At 58.6% G+C, this 20,703-nt stretch overlaps 6 non-coding genes and 3 pseudogenes across 6 annotated transcripts; all 9 read right to left on the bottom strand.

The window, feature by feature from the left end:
* Positions 1-2,444: 2,444 nt before the first annotated feature.
* Positions 2,445-2,563, bottom strand: LOC145427532 (5S ribosomal RNA). The gene has a single exon (XR_013908074.1). It is a non-coding gene; the product is annotated as a 5S ribosomal RNA (ribosomal RNA).
* A 1,332-nt stretch (positions 2,564-3,895) lies between these two features.
* LOC145426814 (5S ribosomal RNA) lies at positions 3,896-4,014 on the bottom strand. The gene has a single exon (XR_013907533.1). It is a non-coding gene; the product is annotated as a 5S ribosomal RNA (ribosomal RNA).
* A 2,750-nt stretch (positions 4,015-6,764) lies between these two features.
* LOC145427298 (5S ribosomal RNA) lies at positions 6,765-6,883 on the bottom strand (annotated as a pseudogene).
* A 1,374-nt stretch (positions 6,884-8,257) lies between these two features.
* Positions 8,258-8,376, bottom strand: LOC145427104 (5S ribosomal RNA). Its single transcript, XR_013907828.1, has one exon. It is a non-coding gene; the product is annotated as a 5S ribosomal RNA (ribosomal RNA).
* A 705-nt stretch (positions 8,377-9,081) lies between these two features.
* LOC145427367 (5S ribosomal RNA) lies at positions 9,082-9,200 on the bottom strand (annotated as a pseudogene).
* Positions 9,201-12,505: 3,305 nt separating this feature from the next.
* Positions 12,506-12,624, bottom strand: LOC145427533 (5S ribosomal RNA). Its single transcript, XR_013908075.1, has one exon. It is a non-coding gene; the product is annotated as a 5S ribosomal RNA (ribosomal RNA).
* A 1,570-nt stretch (positions 12,625-14,194) lies between these two features.
* Positions 14,195-14,313, bottom strand: LOC145427457 (5S ribosomal RNA). The gene has a single exon (XR_013908028.1). It is a non-coding gene; the product is annotated as a 5S ribosomal RNA (ribosomal RNA).
* Positions 14,314-16,197: 1,884 nt separating this feature from the next.
* LOC145427459 (5S ribosomal RNA) lies at positions 16,198-16,306 on the bottom strand (annotated as a pseudogene).
* Positions 16,307-17,441: 1,135 nt separating this feature from the next.
* On the bottom strand, positions 17,442-17,560 carry LOC145427791 (5S ribosomal RNA). Its single transcript, XR_013908333.1, has one exon. It is a non-coding gene; the product is annotated as a 5S ribosomal RNA (ribosomal RNA).
* Positions 17,561-20,703: the final 3,143 nt, after the last annotated feature.

Here is a 20,703-nt window from a genome sequence, read left to right on the forward strand (position 1 = left end):
AGGCCCTGGTGTGGTGTAAGTGGCCTGAGCAAGAGCCACAGACCCTGGTGTGGTGTAAGTGGCCTCAGCCAGCAGCCACAGGCCTTGGTGTGGTGTAAGTCGCCTCAGCCAGAAGCCACAGGCACTGGTGTGGTGTAAGTGGCCTCAGCCAGCAGCCACAGGCCCTGGTGTGGTGTAAGTGGCCTGAGCAAGAGCCACAGGCCCTGGTGTGGTGTAATTGGCCTCAATAGCAACTAAGGCCCTGGTGTGGTGTAAGTGGCCTCATCCAGAGCCACAGGCCCTGGTGTGGTGTAAGTGGCCTCAGAAGCAAATAAGGCCGTGGTGTGGTGTAAGTGGCCTCAGCCAGAAGCCACAGGCACTGGTGTGGTGTAAGTGGCCTCAGCCAGCAGCCACAGGCCCTGGTGTGGTGTAAGTGACTTCAGCCAGTGCCACAGGCCCTGGTGTGGTGTAAGTGGCCTGAGCAAGAGCCACCGACCCTGGTGTGGTGTAATTGGCCTCAATAGCAACTAATGCCCTGGTCTGGTGTAGGTGGCCTCAGCCAGCAGCCACAGGCCCTGGTGTGGTGTAAGTGGCCTCAGCCAGTGCCACAGGCCCTGGTGTGGTGTAAGGGGCCTCAATAGCAACTAATGCCCTGGTGTGGTGTAAGTGGCCTCAGCCAACAGCCACAGGCACTGGTGTGGTGTAAGTGCCCTCAGCCAGCAGCCATAGGCCCTGGTGTGGTGTAAGTGGCCTCAGCCAGCAGCCACAGGCCCTGGTGTGGTGTAAGTGGCCTGACCAAGAGCCACAGGCACTGGTGTGGTGTAAGTGCCCTCAGCCAGCAGCCACAGGCCCTGGTGTGGTGTAAGTGGCCTCAGCCAGCAGCCACAGGCCCTGGTGTGGTGTAAGTGGCCTCAGCCAGCAGCCACAGGCCATGGTGTGGTGTAAGTGGCCTCAGCCAGCAGCCACAGGCCCTGGTGTGGTGTAAGTGGCCTCAGCCAGCAGCCACAGGCCCTGGTGTGGTGTAAGTGGCCTCAGCCAGAGCCACAGGCCCTGGTATAGTGTAAGTGGCCTCAACCAGTGCCACAGGCCCTGGTGGGGTGTAAGTGGCCTGAGCAAGAGCCACAGACCCTGGTGTGGTGTAATTGGCCTCAATAGCAACTAATGCCCTGGTGTGGTGTAGGTGGCCTCAGCCAGCAGCCACAGGCCCTGGTGTGGTGTAAGTGGCCTCAGCCAGTGCCACAGGCCCTGGTGTGGTGTAAGGGGCCTCAATAGCAACTAATGCCCTGGTGTGGTGTAGGTGGCCTCAGCCAGCAGCCACAGGCCCTGGTGTGGTGTAAGTGGCCTCAGCCAGTGCCAAAGGCCCTGATGTGGTGTAAGTGGCCTCAATAGCAACTAATGCCCTGGTGTGGTGTAAGTGGCCTCAGCCAGCAGCCACAGGCACTGGTGTGGTGTAAGTGGCCTCAGCCAGAAGCCACAGGCACTGGTGTGGTGTAAGTGGCCTCAGCCAGAAGCCACAGGCCCTGGTGTGGTGTAAGTGCCCTCAGCCAGCAGCCACAGGCCCTGGTGTGGTGTAAGTGACCTCAGCCAGCAGCCACAGGCCCTGGTGTGGTGTAAGTGGCCTCAGCCAGCAGCCACAGGCCCTGGTGTGGTGTAAGTGGCCTCAGGCAGTGCCACAGGCCCTGGTGTGGTGTAAGTGGCCTGAGCAAGAGTCACAGACCCTGGTGTGGTGTAATTGGCCTCAATAGCAACTAATGCCCTGGTGTGGTGTAGGTGGCCTCAGCCAGCAGCCACAGGCCCTGGTGTGGTGTAAGTGGCCTCAGCCAGTGCCACAGGCCCTGGTGTGGTGTAAGTGGCCTGAGCAAGAGCCACAGGCCCTGGTGTGGTGTAAGTGGCCTCAGCCAGCAGCCACAGGCCCTGGTGTGGTGTAAGTGGCCTGAGCAAGAGCCACAGGCCCTGGTGTGGTGTAAGTGGCCTCAGCCAGAAGCCACAGGCACTGGTGTGGTGTAAGTGCCCTCAGCCAGCAGCCACAGGCCCTGGTGTGGTGTAAGTGACCTCAGCCAGCAGCCACAGGCCCTGGTGTGGTGTAAGTGGCCTCAGCCAGCAGCCACAGGCCCTGGTGTGGTGTAAGTGGCCTCAGCCAGTGCCACAGGCCCTGGTGTGGTGTAAGTGGCCTGAGCAAGAGTCACAGACCCTGGTGTGGTGTAATTGGCCTCAATAGCAACTAATGCCCTGGTGTGGTGTAGGTGGCCTCAGCCAGCAGCCACAGGCCCTGATGTGGTGTAAGTGGCCCCAGCCGGTCACTCAGGCCCTGGTGTGGTGTAGGTGGCATCAGCTAGCAGCACAAGACATTGGAAAAGAGCCAAAATCAATGTCGTTAATGTGCCCTCATTAATGGGCAGCTGCTTTTGGTCTTTTAATACACCCCTTCTCTGGATCAAAAGCGGTTCAATGACATGAAAATGAAAGGCTTACAGCACCAGGTATTCCCAGGTAGTCTCCCATCCAAGTACTAACCAAGCCCAGCCCTGCTTAGCTTCCGAGATCAGACGAGGTCGGGCGTGCTCAGGGTGGTATGGCCGTAAGCTGCTGGCCCCAGCACAATGTCTCAATTTATGGATTCAACTGATTAGGTGGCAAGTACCTGAAGTTACGAAGACAATCCTTTAACCATACCTGCATGTTTGCATAATACCCTAACCCAAAGGCTCAGTTTAGCATTTATCTAACAGCACAGGCCATGGATTGTTGAAGATGGCCTCAGGAACCAGCACAGGGCCTGGTGTGTTGTACATGGCCACAGCTAGCAGCACAGGGCCTGGTTTGGTGAAGATGGCCTCGGCCAGAAGCGCAGGGCCTGGTGTGATGTGAGTGGCCTGAGCAAGAGCCACAGGCCCTGGTGTGGTGTAAGTGGCCTCAGCCAGAAGCCACAGGCACTGGTGTGGTGTAAGTGGCCTCAGCCAGCAGCCACAGGCCCTGGTGTGGTGTAAGTGGCCTCAGCCAGCAGCCACAGGCCCTGGTGTGGTGTAAGTGGCCTCAGCCAGCAGCCACAGGCCCTGGTGTGGTGTAAGTGGACTCAGCCAGAGCCACAGGCCCTGGTGTGGTGTAAGTGGCCTCAGCCAGTGCCACAGGCCCTGGTGTGGTGTAAGTGGCCTGAGCAAGAGCCAAAGACCCTGGTGTGGTGTAATTGGCCTCAATAGCAACTTATGCCCTGGTGTGGTGTAAGTGGCCTCAGCCAGCAGCCACAGGCCCTGGTGTGGTGTAAGTGGCCTCAATAGCAACTAATGCCCTGGTGTGGTGTAAGTGGCCTCAGCCAGCAGCCACAGGCCCTGGTGTGGTGTAAGTGGCCTCAGCCAGCAGCCACAGGCCCTGGTGTGGTGTAAGTGGCCTGAGCAAGAGCCACAGGCCCTGGTGTGGTGTAAGTGGCCTCAGCCAGAAGCCACAGGCACTGGTGTGGTGTAAGGGGCCTCAATAGCAACTAATGCCCTGGTGTGGTGTAAGTGACCTCAGCCAGCAGCCACAGGCCCTGGTGTGGTGTAAGTGGCCTCAGCCAGCAGCCACAGGCCCTGGTGTGGTGTAAGTGGCCTCAGCCAGTGCCACAGACCCTGGTGTGGTGTAATTGGCCTCAATAGCAACTAATGCCCTGGTGTGGTGTAAGTGGCCTCAGCCAGCAGCCACAGGCCCTGGTGTGGTGTAAGTGGCCTCAGCCAGCAGCCACAGGACCTGATGTGGTGTAAGTGGCCCCAGCCGGTCACTCAGGCCCTGGTGTGGTGTAGGTGGCATCAGCTAGCAGCACAAGACATTGGAAAACAGCCAAAAGCAATGTCGTTAATGTGCCCTCATTAATGGGCAGCTGCTTTTGGTCTTTTAATACACCCCTTCTCTGGATCAAAAGCGGTTCAATGACATGAAAATGAAAGGCTTACAGCACCAGGTATTCCCAGGTAGTCTCCCATCCAAGTACCAACCAAGCCCAGCCCTGCTTAGCTTCCGAGATCAGACGAGGTCGGGCGTGCTCAGGGTGGTATGGCCGTAAGCTGCTGGCCCCAGCACAATGTCTCAATTTATGGATTCAACTGATTAGGTGGCAAGTACCTGAAGTTACGAAGACAATCCTTTAACCATACCTGCATGTTTGCATAATACCCTAACCCAAAGGCTCAGTTTAGCATTTATCCAACAGCACAGGCCCTGGATTGTTGAAGATGGCCTCAGGAACCAGCACAGGGCCTGGTGTGTTGTACATGGCCACAGCTAGCAGCACAGGGCCTGGTGTGATGTGAGTGGCCTGAGCCAGAAGCCACAGGCACTGGTGTGGTGTAAGTGGCCTCAGCCAGCAGCCACAGGCCCTGGTGTGGTGTAAGTGGCCTCAGCCAGCAGCCACAGGCCCTGGTGTGGTGTAAGTGGCCTCAGCCAGAGCCACAGGTCCTGGTGTGGTGTAAGTGGCCTCAGCCAGTGCCACAGGCCCTGGTGTGGTGTAAGTGGCCTGAGCAAGAGCCACAGACCCTGGTGTGGTGTAATTGGCCTCAATAGCAACTAATGCCCTGGTGTGGTGTAGGTGGCCTCAGCCAGCAGCCACAGGCCCTGGTGTGGTGTAAGTGGCCTCAATAGCAACTAATGCCCTGGTGTGGTGTAAGTGGCCTCAGCCAGCAGCCACAGGCCCTGGTGTGGTGTAAGTGACCTCAGCCAGAGCCACAGGTCCTGGTGTGGTGTAAGTGGCCTCAGCCAGAGCCACAGGTCCTGGTGTGGTGTAAGTGGCCTCAGCCAGTGCCACAGGCCCTGGTGTGGTGTAAGTGGCCTCAGCCAGCAGCCACAGGCCCTGGTGTGGTGTAAGTGGCCTCAGCCAGCAGCCACAGGCCCTGGTGTGGTGTAAGTGGCCTCAGCCAGCAGCCACAGGCCCTGGTGTGGTGTAAGTGGCCTCAGCCAGCAGCCACAGGCCCTGGTGTGGTGTAAGTGACCTCAGCCAGAGCCACAGGTCCTGGTGTGGTGTAAGTGGCCTCAGCCAGTGCCACAGGCCCTGGTGTGGTGTAAGTGGCCTGAGCAAGAGCCACAGACCCTGGTGTGGTGTAATTGGCCTCAATAGCAACTAAGGCCCTGGTGTGGTGTAGGTGGCCTCAGCCAGTAGCCACAGGCACCTGGTGTGGTGTAAGGGGCCTCAATAGCAACTAATGCCCTGGTGTGGTGTAAGTGGCCTCAGCCAGCAGCCACAGGCACTGGTGTGGTGTAAGTGCCCTCAGCCAGCAGCCACAGGCCCTGGTGTGGTGTAAGTGGCCTCAGCCAGCAGCCACAGGCCCTGGTGTGGTGTAAGTGGCCTCAGCCAGCAGCACAGGCCCTGGTGTGGTGTAAGTGGCCTGAGCAAGAGCCACAGGCCCTGGTGTGGTGTAAGTGGCCTCAGCCAGAAGCCACAGGCACTGGTGTGGTGTAAGTGCCCTCAGCCAGCAGCCACAGGCCCTGGTGTGGTGTAAGTGACCTCAGCCAGCAGCCACAGGCCCTGGTGTGGTGTAAGTGGCCTCAGCCAGCAGCCACAGGCCCTGGTGTGGTGTAAGTGGCCTCAGCCAGTGCCACAGGCCCTGGTGTGGTGTAAGTGGCCTGAGCAAGAGTCACAGACCCTGGTGTGGTGTAATTGGCCTCAATAGCAACTAATGCCCTGGTGTGGTGTAGGTGGCCTCAGCCAGCAGCCACAGGCCCTGGTGCGGTGTAAGTGGCCTCAGCCAGTGCCACAGGCCCTGGTGTGGTGTAAGTGGCCTGAGCAAGAGCCACCGACCCTGGTGTGGTGTAATTGGCCTCAATAGCAACTAATGCCCTGGTCTGGTGTAGGTGGCCTCAGCCAGCAGCCACAGGCCCTGGTGTGGTGTAAGTGGCCTCAGCCAGTGCCACAGGCCCTGGTGTGGTGTAAGGGGCCTCAATAGCAACTAATGCCCTGGTGTGGTGTAAGTGGCCTCAGCCAACAGCCACAGGCACTGGTGTGGTGTAAGTGCCCTCAGCCAGCAGCCATAGGCCCTGGTGTGGTGTAAGTGGCCTCAGCCAGCAGCCACAGGCCCTGGTGTGGTGTAAGTGGCCTGAGCAAGAGCCACAGGCACTGGTGTGGTGTAAGTGCCCTCAGCCAGCAGCCACAGGCCCTGGTGTGGTGTAAGTGGCCTCAGCCAGCAGCCACAGGCCCTGGTGTGGTGTAAGTGGCCTCAGCCAGCAGCCACAGGCCATGGTGTGGTGTAAGTGGCCTCAGCCAGCAGCCACAGGCCCTGGTGTGGTGTAAGTGGCCTCAGCCAGTGCCACAGGCCCTGGTGTGGTGTAAGTGGCCTGAGCAAGAGTCACAGACCCTGGTGTGGTGTAATTGGCCTCAATAGCAACTAATGCCCTGGTGTGGTGTAGGTGGCCTCAGCCAGCAGCCACAGGCCCTGGTGTGGTGTAAGTGGCCTCAGCCAGCAGCCCCAGGCCCTGGTGTGGTGTAAGTGGCCTGAGCAAGAGCCACAGACCCTGGTGTGGTGTAATTGGCCTCAATAGCAACTAATGCCCTGGTGTGGTGTAAGTGGCCTCAGCCCGCAGCCACAGGCCCTGGTGTGGTGTAAGTGGCCTCATCCAGCAGCCACAGGCCCTGATGTGGTGTAAGTGGCCCCAGCCGGTCACTCAGGCCCTGGTGTGGTGTAGGTGGCATCAGCTAGCAGCACAAGACATTGGAAAACAGCCAAAAGCAATGTCGTTAATGTGCCCTCATTAATGGGCAGCTGCTTTTGGTCTTTTAATACACCCCTTCTCTGGATCAAAAGCGGTTCAATGACATGAAAATGAAAGGCTTATAGCACCAGGTATTCCCAGGCAGTCTCCCATCCAAGTACTAACCAAGCCCAGCCCTGCTTAGCTTCCGAGATTAGACGAGGTCGGGCGTGCTCAGGGTGGTATGGCCGTAAGCTGCTGGCCCCAGCACAATGTCTCAATTTATGGATTCAACTGATTAGGTGGCAAGTACCTGAAGTTACGAAGACAATCCTTTAACCATACCTGCATGTTTGCATAATACCCTAACCCAAAGGCTCAGTTTAGCATTTATCTAACAGCACAGGCCCTGGATTGTTGAAGATGGCCTCAGGAACCAGCACAGGGCCTGGTGTGTTGTACATGGCCACAGCAAGAAGCACAGGGCCTGGTTTGGTGAAGATGGCCTCGGCGAGAAGCGCAGGGCCTGGTGTGATGTGACTGGCCTGAGCAAGAGCCACAGGCCCTGGTGTGGTGTAAGTGGCCTCAGCCAGAAGCCACAGGCACTGGTGTGGTGTAAGTGGCCTCAGCCAGCAGCCACAGGCCCTGGTGTGGTGTAAGTGGCCTCAGCCAGCAGCCACAGGCCCTGGTGTGGTGTAAGTGGCCTCAGCCAGCAGCCACAGGCCCTGGTGTGGTGTAAGTGGCCTCAGCCAGCAGCCACAGGCCCTGGTGTGGTGTAAGTGGCCTCAGCCAGAGCCACAGGCCCTGGTATAGTGTAAGTGGCCTCAACCAGTGCCACAGGCCCTGGTGGGGTGTAAGTGGCCTGAGCAAGAGCCACAGACCCTGGTGTGGTGTAAGTGGCCTCAATAGCAACTAATGCCCTGGTGTGGTGTAAGTGGCCTCAGCCAGCAGCCACAGGCACTGGTGTGGTGTAAGTGCCCTCAGCCAGCAGCCACAGGCCCTGGTGTGGTGTAAGTGACCTCAGCCAGCAGCCACAGGCCCTGGTGTGGTGTAAGTGGCCTCAGCCAGCAGCCACAGGCCCTGGTGTGGTGTAAGTGGCCTCAGCCAGTGCCACAGGCCCTGGTGTGGTGTAAGTGGCCTGAGCAAGAGTCACAGACCCTGGTGTGGTGTAATTGGCCTCAATAGCAACTAATGCCCTGGTGTGGTGTAGGTGGCCTCAGCCAGCAGCCACAGGCCCTGGTGTGGTGTAAGTGGCCTCAGCCAGTGCCACAGGCCCTGGTGTGGTGTAAGTGGCCTGAGCAAGAGCCACAGGCCCTGGTGTGGTGTAAGTGGCCTCAGCCAGAAGCCACAGGCACTGGTGTGGTGTAAGTGCCCTCAGCCAGCAGCCACAGGCCCTGGTGTGGTGTAAGTGGCCTCAGCCAGCAGCCACAGGCCCTGATGTGGTGTAAGTGGCCCCAGCCGGTCACTCAGGCCCTGGTGTGGTGTAGGCGGCATCAGCTAGCAGCACAAGACATTGGAAAAGAGCCAAAAGCAATGTCGTTAATGTGCCCTCATTAATGGGCAGCTGCTTTTGGTCTTTTAATACACCCCTTCTCTGGATCAAAAGCGGTTCAATGACATGAAAATGAAAGGCTTACAGCACCAGGTATTCCCAGGTAGTCTCCCATCCAAATACTAACCAAGCCCAGCCCTGCTTAGCTTCCGAGATCAGACGAGGTCGGGCATGCTCAGGGTGGTATGGCCGTAAGCTGCTGGCCCCAGCACAATGTCTCAATTTATGGATTCAACTGATTAGGTGGCAAGTACCTGAAGTTACGAAGACAATCCTTTAACCATACCTGCATGTTTGCATAATACCCTAACCCAAAGGCTCAGTTTAGCATTTATCTAACAGCACAGGCCCTGGATTGTTGAAGATGGCCTCAGGAACCAGCACAGGGCCTGGTGTGTTGTACATGGCCACAGCTAGCAGCACAGGGCCTGGTTTGGTGAAGATGGCCTCGGCCAGAAGCGCAGGGCCTGGTGTGATGTGAGTGGCCTGAGCAAGAGCCACAGGCCCTGGTGTGGTGCAAGTGGCCTCAGCCAGAAGCCACAGGCACTGGTGTGGTGTAAGTGGCCTCAGCCAGCAGCCACAGGCCCTGGTGTGGTGTAGGTGGCCTCAGCCAGCAGCCACAGGCCCTGGTGTGGTGTAAGTGCCCTCAGCCAGCAGCCACAGGCCCTGGTGTGGTGTAAGTGGCCTCAGCCAGCAGCCACAGGCCCTGATGTGGTGTAAGTGGCCTCAGCCGGTCACTCAGGCCCTGGTGTGGTGTAGGTGGCATCAGCTAGCAGCACAAGACATTGGAAAACAGCCAAAAGCAATGTCGTTAATGTGCCCTCATTAATGGGCAGCTGCTTTTGGTCTTTTAATACACCCCTTCTCTGGATCAAAAGCGGTTCAATGACATGAAAATGAAAGACTTATAGCACCAGGTATTCCCAGGCAGTCTCCCATCCAAGTACTAACCAAGCCCAGCCCTGCTTAGCTTCCGAGATTAGACGAGGTCGGGCGTGCTCAGGGTGGTATGGCCGTAAGCTGCTGGCCCCAGCACAATGTCTCAATTTATGGATTCAAGAGATTAGGTGGCAAGTACCTGAAGTTACGAAGACAATCCTTTAACCATACCTGCATGTTTGCATAATACCCTAACCCAAAGGCTCAGTTTAGCATTTATCTAACAGCACAGGCCCTGGATTGTTGAAGATGGCCTCAGGAACCAGCACAGGGCCTGGTGTGTTGTACATGGCCACAGCAAGAAGCACAGGGCCTGGTTTGGTGAAGATGGCCTCGGCGAGAAGCGCAGGGCCTGGTGTGATGTGACTGGCCTGAGCAAGAGCCACAGGCCCTGGTGTGGTGTAAGTGGCCTCAGCCAGAAGCCACAGGCACTGGTGTGGTGTAAGTGGCCTCAGCCAGCAGCCACAGGCCCTGGTGTGGTGTAAGTGGCCTCAGCCAGCAGCCACAGGCCCTGGTGTGGTGTAAGTGGCCTCAGCCAGCAGCCACAGGCCCTGGTGTGGTGTAAGTGGCCTCAGCCAGCAGCCACAGGCCCTGGTGTGGTGTAAGTGGCCTCAGCCAGAGCCACAGGCCCTGGTATAGTGTAAGTGGCCTCAACCAGTGCCACAGGCCCTGGTGGGGTGTAAGTGGCCTGAGCAAGAGCCACAGACCCTGGTGTGGTGTAATTGGCCTCAATAGCAACTAATGCCCTGGTGTGGTGTAGGTGGCCTCAGCCAGCAGCCACAGGCCCTGGTGTGGTGTAAGTGGCCTCAGCCAGTGCCACAGGCCCTGATGTGGTATAAGGGGCCTCAATAGCAACTAATGCCCTGGTGTGGTGTAGGTGGCCTCAGCCAGCAGCCACAGGCACTGGTGTGGTGTAAGTGGCCTCAGCCAGCAGCCACAGGCCCTGGTGTGGTGTAGTGGCCTCAGCCAGCAGCCACAGGCCCTGGTGTGGTGTAAGTGGCCTGAGCCAGCAGCCACAGGCCCTGGTGTGGTGTATGTGGCCTCAGCCAGAAGCCACAGGCACTGGTGTGGTGTAAGTGCCCTCAGCCAGCAGCCACAGGCCCTGGTGTGGTGTAAGTGACCTCAGCCAGCAGCCACAGGCCCTGGTGTGGTGTAAGTGGCCTCAGCCAGCAGCCACAGGCCCTGGTGTGGTGTAAGTGGCCTCAGCCAGTGCCACAGGCCCTGGTGTGGTGTAAGTGGCCTGAGCAAGAGTCACAGACCCTGGTGTGGTGTAATTGGCCTCAATAGCAACTAATGCCCTGGTGTGGTGTAGGTGGCCTCAGCCAGCAGCCACAGGCCCTGGTGTGGTGTAAGTGGCCTCAGCCAGTGCCACAGGCCCTGGTGTGGTGTAAGGGGCCTCAATAGCAACTAATGCCCTGGTGTGGTGTAGGTGGCCTCAGCCAGCAGCCACAGGCCCTGGTGTGGTGTAAGTGGCCTCAGCCAGTGCCAAAGGCCCTGATGTGGTGTAAGTGGCCTCAATAGCAACTAATGCCCTGGTGTGGTGTAAGTGGCCTCAGCCAGCAGCCACAGGCACTGGTGTGGTGTAAGTGGCCTCAGCCAGCAGCCACAGGCCCTGGTGTGGTGTAAGTGGCCTCAGCCAGCAGCCACAGGCCCTGGTGTGGTGTAAGTGGCCTGAGCCAGCAGCCACAGGCCCTGGTGTGGTGTATGTGGCCTCAGCCAGAAGCCACAGGCACTGGTGTGGTGTAAGTGCCCTCAGCCAGCAGCCACAGGCCCTGGTGTGGTGTAAGTGACCTCAGCCAGCAGCCACAGGCCCTGGTGTGGTGTAAGTGGCCTCAGCCAGCAGCCACAGGCCCTGGTGTGGTGTAAGTGGCCTCAGCCAGTGCCACAGGCCCTGGTGTGGTGTAAGTGGCCTGAGCAAGAGTCACAGACCCTGGTGTGGTGTAATTGGCCTCAATAGCAACTAATGCCCTGGTGTGGTGTAGGTGGCCTCAGCCAGCAGCCACAGGCCCTGGTGTGGTGTAAGTGGCCTGAGCAAGAGCCACAGACCCTGGTGTGGTGTAATTGGCCTCAATAGCAACTAATGCCCTGGTGTGGTGTAGGTGGCCTCAGCCAGCAGCCACAGGCCCTGGTGTGGTGTAAGTGGCCTCAGCCAGCAGCCACAGGCCCTGGTGTGGTGTAAGTGGCCTCAGCCAGCAGCCACAGGCCCTGGTGTGGTGTAAGTGGCCTCAATAGCAACTAATGCCCTGGTGTGGTGTAGGTGGCCTCAGCCAGCAGCCACAGGCCCTGGTGTGGTGTAAGGGGCCTCAATAGCAACTAATGCCCTGGTGTGGTGTAAGTGGCCTCAGCCAGCAGCCACTGGCACTGGTGTGGTGTAAGTGGCCTCAGCCAGCAGCCACAGGCCCTGGTGTGGTGTAAGTGGCCTCAGCCAGCAGCCACAGGCCCTGGTGTGGTGTAAGTGGCCTGAGCCAGCAGCCACAGGCCCTGGTGTGGTGTAAGTGGCCTCAGCCAGAAGCCACAGGCACTGGTGTGGTGTAAGTGCCCTCAGCCAGCAGCCACAGGCCCTGGTGTGGTGTAAGTGACCTCAGCCAGCAGCCACAGGCCCTGGTGTGGTGTAAGTGGCCTCAGCCAGCAGCCACAGGCCCTGGTGTGGTGTAAGTGGCCTCAGCCAGTGCCACAGGCCCTGGTGTGGTGTAAGTGGCCTGAGCAAGAGTCACAGACCCTGGTGTGGTGTAATTGGCCTCAATAGCAACTAATGCCCTGGTGTGGTGTAGGTGGCCTCAGCCAGCAGCCACAGGCCCTGGTGTGGTGTAAGTGGCCTCAGCCAGCAGCCACAGGCCCTGGTGTGGTGTAAGTGGCCTGAGCAAGAGCCACAGGCCCTGGTGTGGTGTAAGTGGCCTCAGCCAGAAGCCACAGGCACTGGTGTGGTGTAAGGGGCCTCAATAGCAACTAATGCCCTGGTGTGGTGTAAGTGACCTCAGCCAGCAGCCACAGGCCCTGGTGTGGTGTAAGTGGCCTCAGCCAGCAGCCACAGGCCCTGGTGTGGTGTAAGTGGCCTCAGCCAGTGCCACAGACCCTGGTGTGGTGTAATTGGCCTCAATAGCAACTAATGCCCTGGTGTGGTGTAAGTGGCCTCAGCCAGCAGCCACAGGCCCTGGTGTGGTGTAAGTGGCCTCAGCCAGCAGCCACAGGCCCTGATGTGGTGTAAGTGGCCCCAGCCGGTCACTCAGGCCCTGGTGTGGTGTAGGTGGCATCAGCTAGCAGCACAAGACATTGGAAAACAGCCAAAAGCAATGTCGTTAATGTGCCCTCATTAATGGGCAGCTGCTTTTGGTCTTTTAATACACCCCTTCTCTGGATCAAAAGCGGTTCAATGACATGAAAATGAAAGGCTTACAGCACCAGGTATTCCCAGGTAGTCTCCCATCCAAGTACTAACCAAGCCCAGCCCTGCTTAGCTTCCGAGATCAGACGAGGTCGGGCGTGCTCAGGGTGGTATGGCCGTAAGCTGCTGGCCCCAGCACAATGTCTCAATTTATGGATTCAACTGATTAGGTGGCAAGTACCTGAAGTTACGAAGACAATCCTTTAACCATACCTGCATGTTTGCATAATACCCTAACCCAAAGGCTCAGTTTAGCATTTATCTAACAGCACAGGCCCTGGATTGTTGAAGATGGCCTCAGGAACCAGCACAGGGCCTGGTGTGTTGTACATGGCCACAGCTAGCAGCACAGGGCCTGGTGTGATGTGAGTGGCCTGAGCCAGAAGCCACAGGCACTGGTGTGGTGTAAGTGGCCTCAGCCAGCAGCCACAGGCCCTGGTGTGGTGTAAGTGGCCTCAGCCAGCAGCCACAGGCCCTGGTGTGGTGTAAGTGGCCTCAGCCAGCAGCCACAGGCCCTGGTGTGGTGTAAGTGGCCTCAGCCAGAGCCACAGGTCCTGGTGTGGTGTAAGTGGCCTCAGCCAGTGCCACAGGCCCTGGTGTGGTGTAAGTGGCCTCAGCCAGAAGCCACAGGCCCTGGTGTGGTGTAAGTGGCCTCAGCCAGCAGCCACAGGCCCTGGTGTGGTGTAATTGGCCTCAGCCAGAGCCACAGGTCCTGGTGTGGTGTAAGTGGCCTCAGCCAGTGCCACAGGCCCTGGTGTGGTGTAAGTGGCCTGAGCAAGAGCCACAGACCCTGGTGTGGTGTAATTGGCCTCAATAGCAACTAATGCCCTGGTGTGGTGTAGGTGGCCTCAGCCAGCAGCCACAGGCCCTGGTGTGGTGTAAGTGGCCTCAATAGCAACTAATGCCCTGGTGTGGTGTAAGTGGCCTCAGCCAGCAGCCACAGGCCCTGGTGTGGTGTAAGTGGCCTCAGCCAGAGCCACAGGTCCGGGTGTGGTGTAAGTGGCCTCAGCCAGAGCCACAGGTCCTGGTGTGGTGTAAGTGGCCTCAGCCAGTGCCACAGGCCCTGGTGTGGTGTAAGTGGCCTCAGCCAGCAGCCACAGGCCCTGGTGTGGTGTAAGTGGCCTCAGCCAGCAGCCACAGGCCCTGGTGTGGTGTAAGTGGCCTCAGCCAGCAGCCACAGGCCCTGGTGTGGTGTAAGTGGCCTCAGCCAGCAGCCACAGGCCCTGGTGTGGTGTAAGTGGCCTCAGCCAGAGCCACAGGTCCTGGTGTGGTGTAAGTGGCCTCAGCCAGTGCCACAGGCCCTGGTGTGGTGTAAGTGGCCTGAGCAAGAGCCACAGACCCTGTTGTGGTGTAATTGGCCTCAATAGCAACTAAGGCCCTGGTGTGGTGTAGGTGGCCTCAGCCAGCAGCCACAGGCCCTGGTGTGGTGTAAGTGGCCTCAGCCAGCAGCCACAGGCCCTGGTGTGGTGTAAGTGGCCTCAGCCAGCAGCCACAGGCCCTGATGTGGTGTACGTGGCCCCAGCTGGTCACTCAGGCCCTGGTGTGGTGTAGGTGGCATCAGCTAGCAGCACAAGACATTGGAAAACAGCCAAAAGCAATGTCGTTAATGTGCCCTCATTAATGGGCAGCTGCTTTTGGTCTTTTAATACACCCCTTCTCTGGATCAAAAGCGGTTCAATGGCATGAAAATGAAAGGCTTACAGCACCAGGTATTCCCAGGCGGTCTCCCATCCAAGTACTAACCAAGCCCAGCCCTGCTTAGCTTCCGAGATCAGACGAGGTCGGGCGTGCTCAGGGTGGTATGGCCGTAAGCTGCTGGCCCCAGCACAATGTCTCAATTTATGGATTCAACTGATTAGGTGGCAAGTACCTGAAGTTACGAAGACAATCCTTTAACCATACCTGCATGTTTGCATAATACCCTAACCCAAAGGCTCAGTTTAGCATTTATCTAACAGCACAGGCCCTGGATTGTTGAAGATGGCCTCAGGAACCAGCACAGGGCCTGGTGTGTTGTACATGGCCACAGCTAGCAGCACAGGGCCTGGTTTGGTGAAGATGGCCTCGGCCAGAAGCGCAGGGCCTGGTGTGATGTGAGTGGCCTGAGCAAGAGCCACAGGCCCTGGTGTGGTGTAAGTGGCCTCAGCCAGAAGCCACAGGCACTGGTGTGGTGTAAGTGGCCTCAGCCAGCAGCCACAGGCCCTGGTGTGGTGTAAGTGGCCTCAGCCAGCAGCCACAGGCCCTGGTGTGGTGTAAGTGGCCTCAGCCAGCAGCCACAGGCCCTGGTGTGGTGTAAGTGGCCTCAGCCAGAGCCACAGGCCCTGGTGCGGTGTAAGTGGCCTCAGCCAGTGCCACAGGCCCTGGTGTGGTGTAAGTGGCCTGAGCAAGAGCCACAGACCCTGGTGTGGTGTAAGTGGCCTCAGCCAGCAGCCACAGGCCCTGGTGTGGTGTAAGTGGCCTCAGCCAGCAGCCACAGGCCCTGGTGTGGTGTAAGTGGCCTCAGCCAGCAGCCACAGGCCCTGGTGTGGTGTAAGTGGCCTCAGCCAGAGCCACAGGCCCTGGTGTAGTGTAAGTGGCCTCAGCCAGTGCCACAGGCCCTGGTGTGGTGTAAGTGGCCTGAGCAAGAGCCACAGACCCTGGTGTGGTGTAATTGGCCTCAATAGCAACTAATGCCCTGGTGTGGTGTAGGTGGCCTCAGCCAGCAGCCACAGGCCCTGGTGTGGTGTAAGTGGCCTCAGCCAGTGCCACAGGCCCTGGTGTGGTGTAAGGGGCCTCAATAGCAACTAATGCCCTGGTGTGGTGTAAGTGGCCTCAGCCAGCAGCCACAGGCACTGGTGTGGTGTAAGTGCCCTCAGCCAGCAGCCACAGGCCCTGGTGTGGTGTAAGTGGCCTCAGCCAGCAGCCACAGGCCCTGGTGTGGTGTAAGTGGCCTCAGCCAGCAGCACAGGCCCTGGTGTGGTGTAAGTGGCCTGAGCAAGAGCCACAGGCCCTGGTGTGGTGTAAGTGGCCTCAGCCAGAAGCCACAGGCACTGGTGTGGTGTAAGTGCCCTCAGCCAGCAGCCACAGGCCCTGGTGTGGTGTAAGTGACCTCAGCCAGCAGCCACAGGCCCTGGTGTGGTGTAAGTGGCCTCAGCCAGCAGCCACAGGCCCTGGTGTGGTGTAAGTGGCCTCAGCCAGTGCCACAGGCCCTGGTGTGGTGTAAGTGGCCTGAGCAAGAGTCACAGACCCTGGTGTGGTGTAATTGGCCTCAATAGCAACTAATGCCCTGGTGTGGTGTAGGTGGCCTCAGCCAGCAGCCACAGGCCCTGGTGCGGTGTAAGTGGCCTCAGCCAGTGCCACAGGCCCTGGTGTGGTGTAAGTGGCCTGAGCAAGAGCCACAGACCCTGGTGTGGTGTAATTGGCCTCAATAGCAACTAATGCCCTGGTGTGGTGTAAGTGGCCTCAGCCAGCAGCCACAGGCCCTGGTGTGGTGTAAGTGGCCTCAGCCAGCAGCCACAGGCCCTGATGTGGTGTAAGTGGCCCCAGCCGGTCACTCAGGCCCTGGTGTGGTGTAGGTGGCATCAGCTAGCAGCACAAGACATTGTAAAACAGCCAAAAGCAATGTCGTTAATGTGCCATCATTAATGGGCAGCTGCTTTTGGTCTTTTAATACACCCCTTCTCTGGATCAAAAGCGGTTCAATGACATGAAAATGAAAGGCTTACAGCACCAGGTAGTCTCCCATCCAAGTACAAACCAAGCCCAGCCCTGCTTAGCTTCCGAGATCAGACGAGGTCGGGCGTGCTCAGGGTGGTATGGCCGTAAGCTGCTGGCCCCAGCACAATGTCTCAATTTATGGATTCAACTGATTAGGTGGCAAGTACCTGAAGTTACGAAGACAATCCTTTAACCATACCTGCATGTTTGCATAATACCCTAACCCAAAGGCTCAGTTTAGCATTTATCTAACAGCACAGGCCATGGATTGTTGAAGATGGCCTCAGGAACCAGCACAGGGCCTGGTGTGTTGTACATGGCCACAGCTAGCAGCACAGGGCCTGGTTTGGTGAAGATGGCCTCGGCCAGAAGCGCAGGGCCTGGTGTGATGTGAGTGGCCTGAGCAAGAGCCACAGGCCCTGGTGTGGTGTAAGTGGCCTCAGCCAGAAGCCACAGGCACTGGTGTGGTGTAAGTGGCCTCAGCCAGCAGCCACAGGCCCTGGTGTGGTGTAAGTGGCCTCAGCCAGCAGCCACAGGCCCTGGTGTGGTGTAAGTGGCCTCAGCCAGCAGCCACAGGCCCTGGTGTGGTGTAAGTGGCCTCAGCCAGAGCCACAGGCCCTGGTGTGGTGTAAGTGGCCTCAGCCACTGCCACAGGCCCTGGTGTGGTGTAAGTGGCCTGAGCAAGAGCCAAAGACCCTGGTGTGGTGTAATTGGCCTCAATAGCAACTAATGCCCTGGTGTGGTGTAGGTGGCCTCAGCCAGCAGCCACAGGCCCTGGTGTGGTGTCAGTGGCCTCAATAGCAACTAATGCCCTGGTGTGGTGTAAGTGGCCTCAGCCAGCAGCCACAGGCCCTGGTGTGGTGTAAGTGGCTTGAGCAAGAGCCACAGACCCTGGTGTGGTGTAATTGGCCTCAATAGCAACTAAGGCCCTGGTGTGGTGTAGGTGGCCTCAGCCAGCAGCCACAGGCCCTGGTGTGGTGTAAGTGACCTCAGCCAACAGCCACAGGCCCTGGTGTGGTGTAAGTGGCCTCAGCCAGCAGCCACAGGCCCTGATGTGGTGTAAGTGGCCCCAGCCGGTCACTCAGGCCCTGGTGTGGTGTAGGTGGCATCAGCTAGCAGCACAAGACATTGGAAAACAGCCAAAAGCAATGTCGTTAATGTGCCCTCATTAATGGGCAGCTGCTTTTGGTCTTTTAATACACCCCTTCTCTGGATCAAAAGTGGTTCAGTGACATGAAAATGAAATGCTTACAGCACCAGGTATTCCCAGGCGGTCTCCCATCCAAGTACTAACCAAGCCCAGCCCTGCTTAGCTTCCGAGATCAGACGAGGTCGGGCGTGCTCAGGGTGGTATGGCCGTAAGCTGCTGGCCCCAGCACAATGTCTCAATTTATGGATTCAACTGATTAGGTGGCAAGTACCTGAAGTTACGAAGACAATCCTTTAACCATACCTGCATTTTTGCATAATACCCTAACCCAAAGGCTCAGTTTAGCATTTATCTAACAGCACAGGCCCTGGATTGTTGAAGATGGCCTCAGGAACCAGCACAGGGCCTGGTGTGTTGTACATGGCCACAGCAAGCAGCACAGGGCCAGGTTTGGTGAAGATGGCCTCGGCCAGAAGCACAGGGTCTGGTGTGATATGAGTGGCCTGAGCAAGAGCCACAGGCCCTGGTGTGGTGTAAGTGGCCTCAGCCAGAAGCCACAGGCCCTGGTGTGGTGTAGGTGGCCTCAGCCAGCAGCCACAGGCCCTTGTGTGGTGTAAGTGGCCTCAGCCAGCAGCCACAGGCCCTGGTGTGGTGTAAGTGGCCTCAGCCAGCAGCCACAGGCCCTGGTGTGGTGTAATTGGCCTCAATAGCAACTAAGGCCCTGGTGTGGTGTAAGTGGCCTCAGCCAGCAGCCACAGGCCCTGGTGTGGTGTAAGTGGCCTCAGCCAGTGCCACAGGCCCTGGTGTGGTGTAAGGGGCCTCAATAGCAACTAATGCCCTGGTGTGGTGTAAGTGGCCTCAGCCAGCAGCCACAGGCACTGGTGTGGTGTAAGTGCCCTCAACAAGCAGCCACAGGCCCTGGTGTGGTGTAAGTGGCCTCAGCCAGCAGCCACAGGCCCTGGTGTGGTGTAAGTGGCCTCAGCCAGCAGCCACAGGCCCTGGTGTGGTGTAAGTGGCCCAAGCAAGAGCCACAGGCCCTGGTGTGGTGTAAGTGGCCTCAGCCAGAAGCCACAGGCACTGGTGTGGTGTAAGTGCCCTCAGCCAGCAGCCACAGGCCCTGGTGTGGTGTAAGTGACCTCAGCCAGCAGCCACAGGCCCTGGTGTGGTGTAAGTGGCCTCAGCCAGCAGCCACAGGCCCTGGTGTGGTGTAAGTGGCCTCAGCCAGTGCCACAGGCACTGGTGTGGTGTAAGTGGCCTGAGCAAGAGTCACAGACCCTGGTGTGGTGTAATTGGCCTCAATAGCAACTAATGCCCTGGTGTGGTGTAGGTGGCCTCAGCCAGCAGCCACAGGCCCTGGTGTGGTGTAAGTGGCCTCAGCCAGTGCCACAGGCCCTGGTGTGGTGTAAGTGGCCTGAGCAAGAGCCACAGACCCTCGTGTGGTGTAATTGGCCTCAATAGCAACTAATGCCCTGGTGTGGTGTAAGTGGCCTCAGCCAGCAGCCACAGGCCCTGGTGTGGTGTAAGTGGCCTCAGAAGCAAATAAGGCCGTATTGTGGTGTATGTGGCCTCAGCCAGGAGCCACAGGCCCTGGTGTGGTGTAAGTGGCCTGAGCAAGAGCCACAGACCCTGGTGTGGTGTAAGTGGCCTCAGCCAGCAGCCACAGGCCTTGGTGTGGTGTAAGTCGCCTCAGCCAGAAGCCACAGGCACTGGTGTGGTGTAAGTGGCCTCAGCCAGCAGCCACAGGCCCTGGTGTGGTGTAAGTGGCCTGAGCAAGAGCCACAGGCCCTGGTGTGGTGTAATTGGCCTCAATAGCAACTAAGGCCCTGGTGTGGTGTAAGTGGCCTCATCCAGAGCCACAGGCCCTGGTGTGGTGTAAGTGGCCTCAGAAGCAAATAAGGCCGTGGTGTGGTGTAAGTGGCCTCAGCCAGAAGCCACAGGCACTGGTGTGGTGTAAGTGGCCTCAGCCAGCAGCCACAGGCCCTGGTGTGGTGTAAGTGACTTCAGCCAGTGCCACAGGCCCTGGTGTGGTGTAAGTGGCCTGAGCAAGAGCCACCGACCCTGGTGTGGTGTAATTGGCCTCAATAGCAACTAATGCCCTGGTCTGGTGTAGGTGGCCTCAGCCAGCAGCCACAGGCCCTGGTGTGGTGTAAGTGGCCTCAGCCAGTGCCACAGGCCCTGGTGTGGTGTAAGGGGCCTCAATAGCAACTAATGCCCTGGTGTGGTGTAAGTGGCCTCAGCCAACAGCCACAGGCACTGGTGTGGTGTAAGTGCCCTCAGCCAGCAGCCATAGGCCCTGGTGTGGTGTAAGTGGCCTCAGCCAGCAGCCACAGGCCCTGGTGTGGTGTAAGTGGCCTGACCAAGAGCCACAGGCACTGGTGTGGTGTAAGTGCCCTCAGCCAGCAGCCACAGGCCCTGGTGTGGTGTAAGTGGCCTCAGCCAGCAGCCACAGGCCCTGGTGTGGTGTAAGTGGCCTCAGCCAGCAGCCACAGGCCATGGTGTGGTGTAAGTGGCCTCAGCCAGCAGCCACAGGCCCTGGTGTGGTGTAAGTGGCCTCAGCCAGCAGCCACAGGCCCTGGTGTGGTGTAAGTGGCCTCAGCCAGAGCCACAGGCCCTGGTATAGTGTAAGTGGCCTCAACCAGTGCCACAGGCCCTGGTGGGGTGTAAGTGGCCTGAGCAAGAGCCACAGACCCTGGTGTGGTGTAATTGGCCTCAATAGCAACTAATGCCCTGGTGTGGTGTAGGTGGCCTCAGCCAGCAGCCACAGGCCCTGGTGTGGTGTAAGTGGCCTCAGCCAGTGCCACAGGCCCTGGTGTGGTGTAAGGGGCCTCAATAGCAACTAATGCCCTGGTGTGGTGTAGGTGGCCTCAGCCAGCAGCCACAGGCCCTGGTGTGGTGTAAGTGGCCTCAGCCAGTGCCAAAGGCCCTGATGTGGTGTAAGTGGCCTCAATAGCAACTAATGCCCTGGTGTGGTGTAAGTGGCCTCAGCCAGCAGCCACAGGCACTGGTGTGGTGTAAGTGGCCTCAGCCAGCAGCCACAGGCCCTGGTGTGGTGTAAGTGGCCTCAGCCAGCAGCCACAGGCCCTGGTGTGGTGTAAGTGGCCTGAGCCAGCAGCCACAGGCCCTGGTGTGGTTTATGTGGCCTCAGCCAGAAGCCACAGGCACTGGTGTGGTGTAAGTGCCCTCAGCCAGCAGCCACAGGCCCTGGTGTGGTGTAAGTGACCTCAGCCAGCAGCCACAGGCCCTGGTGTGGTGTAAGTGGCCTCAGCCAGCAGCCACAGGCCCTGGTGTGGTGTAAGTGGCCTCAGGCAGTGCCACAGGCCCTGGTGTGGTGTAAGTGGCCTGAGCAAGAGTCACAGA

This window comes from Astatotilapia calliptera, chromosome 3, assembly GCF_964374335.1.
Source record: "Astatotilapia calliptera chromosome 3, fAstCal68.1, whole genome shotgun sequence".
NCBI lineage: Eukaryota > Metazoa > Chordata > Actinopteri > Cichliformes > Cichlidae > Astatotilapia > Astatotilapia calliptera.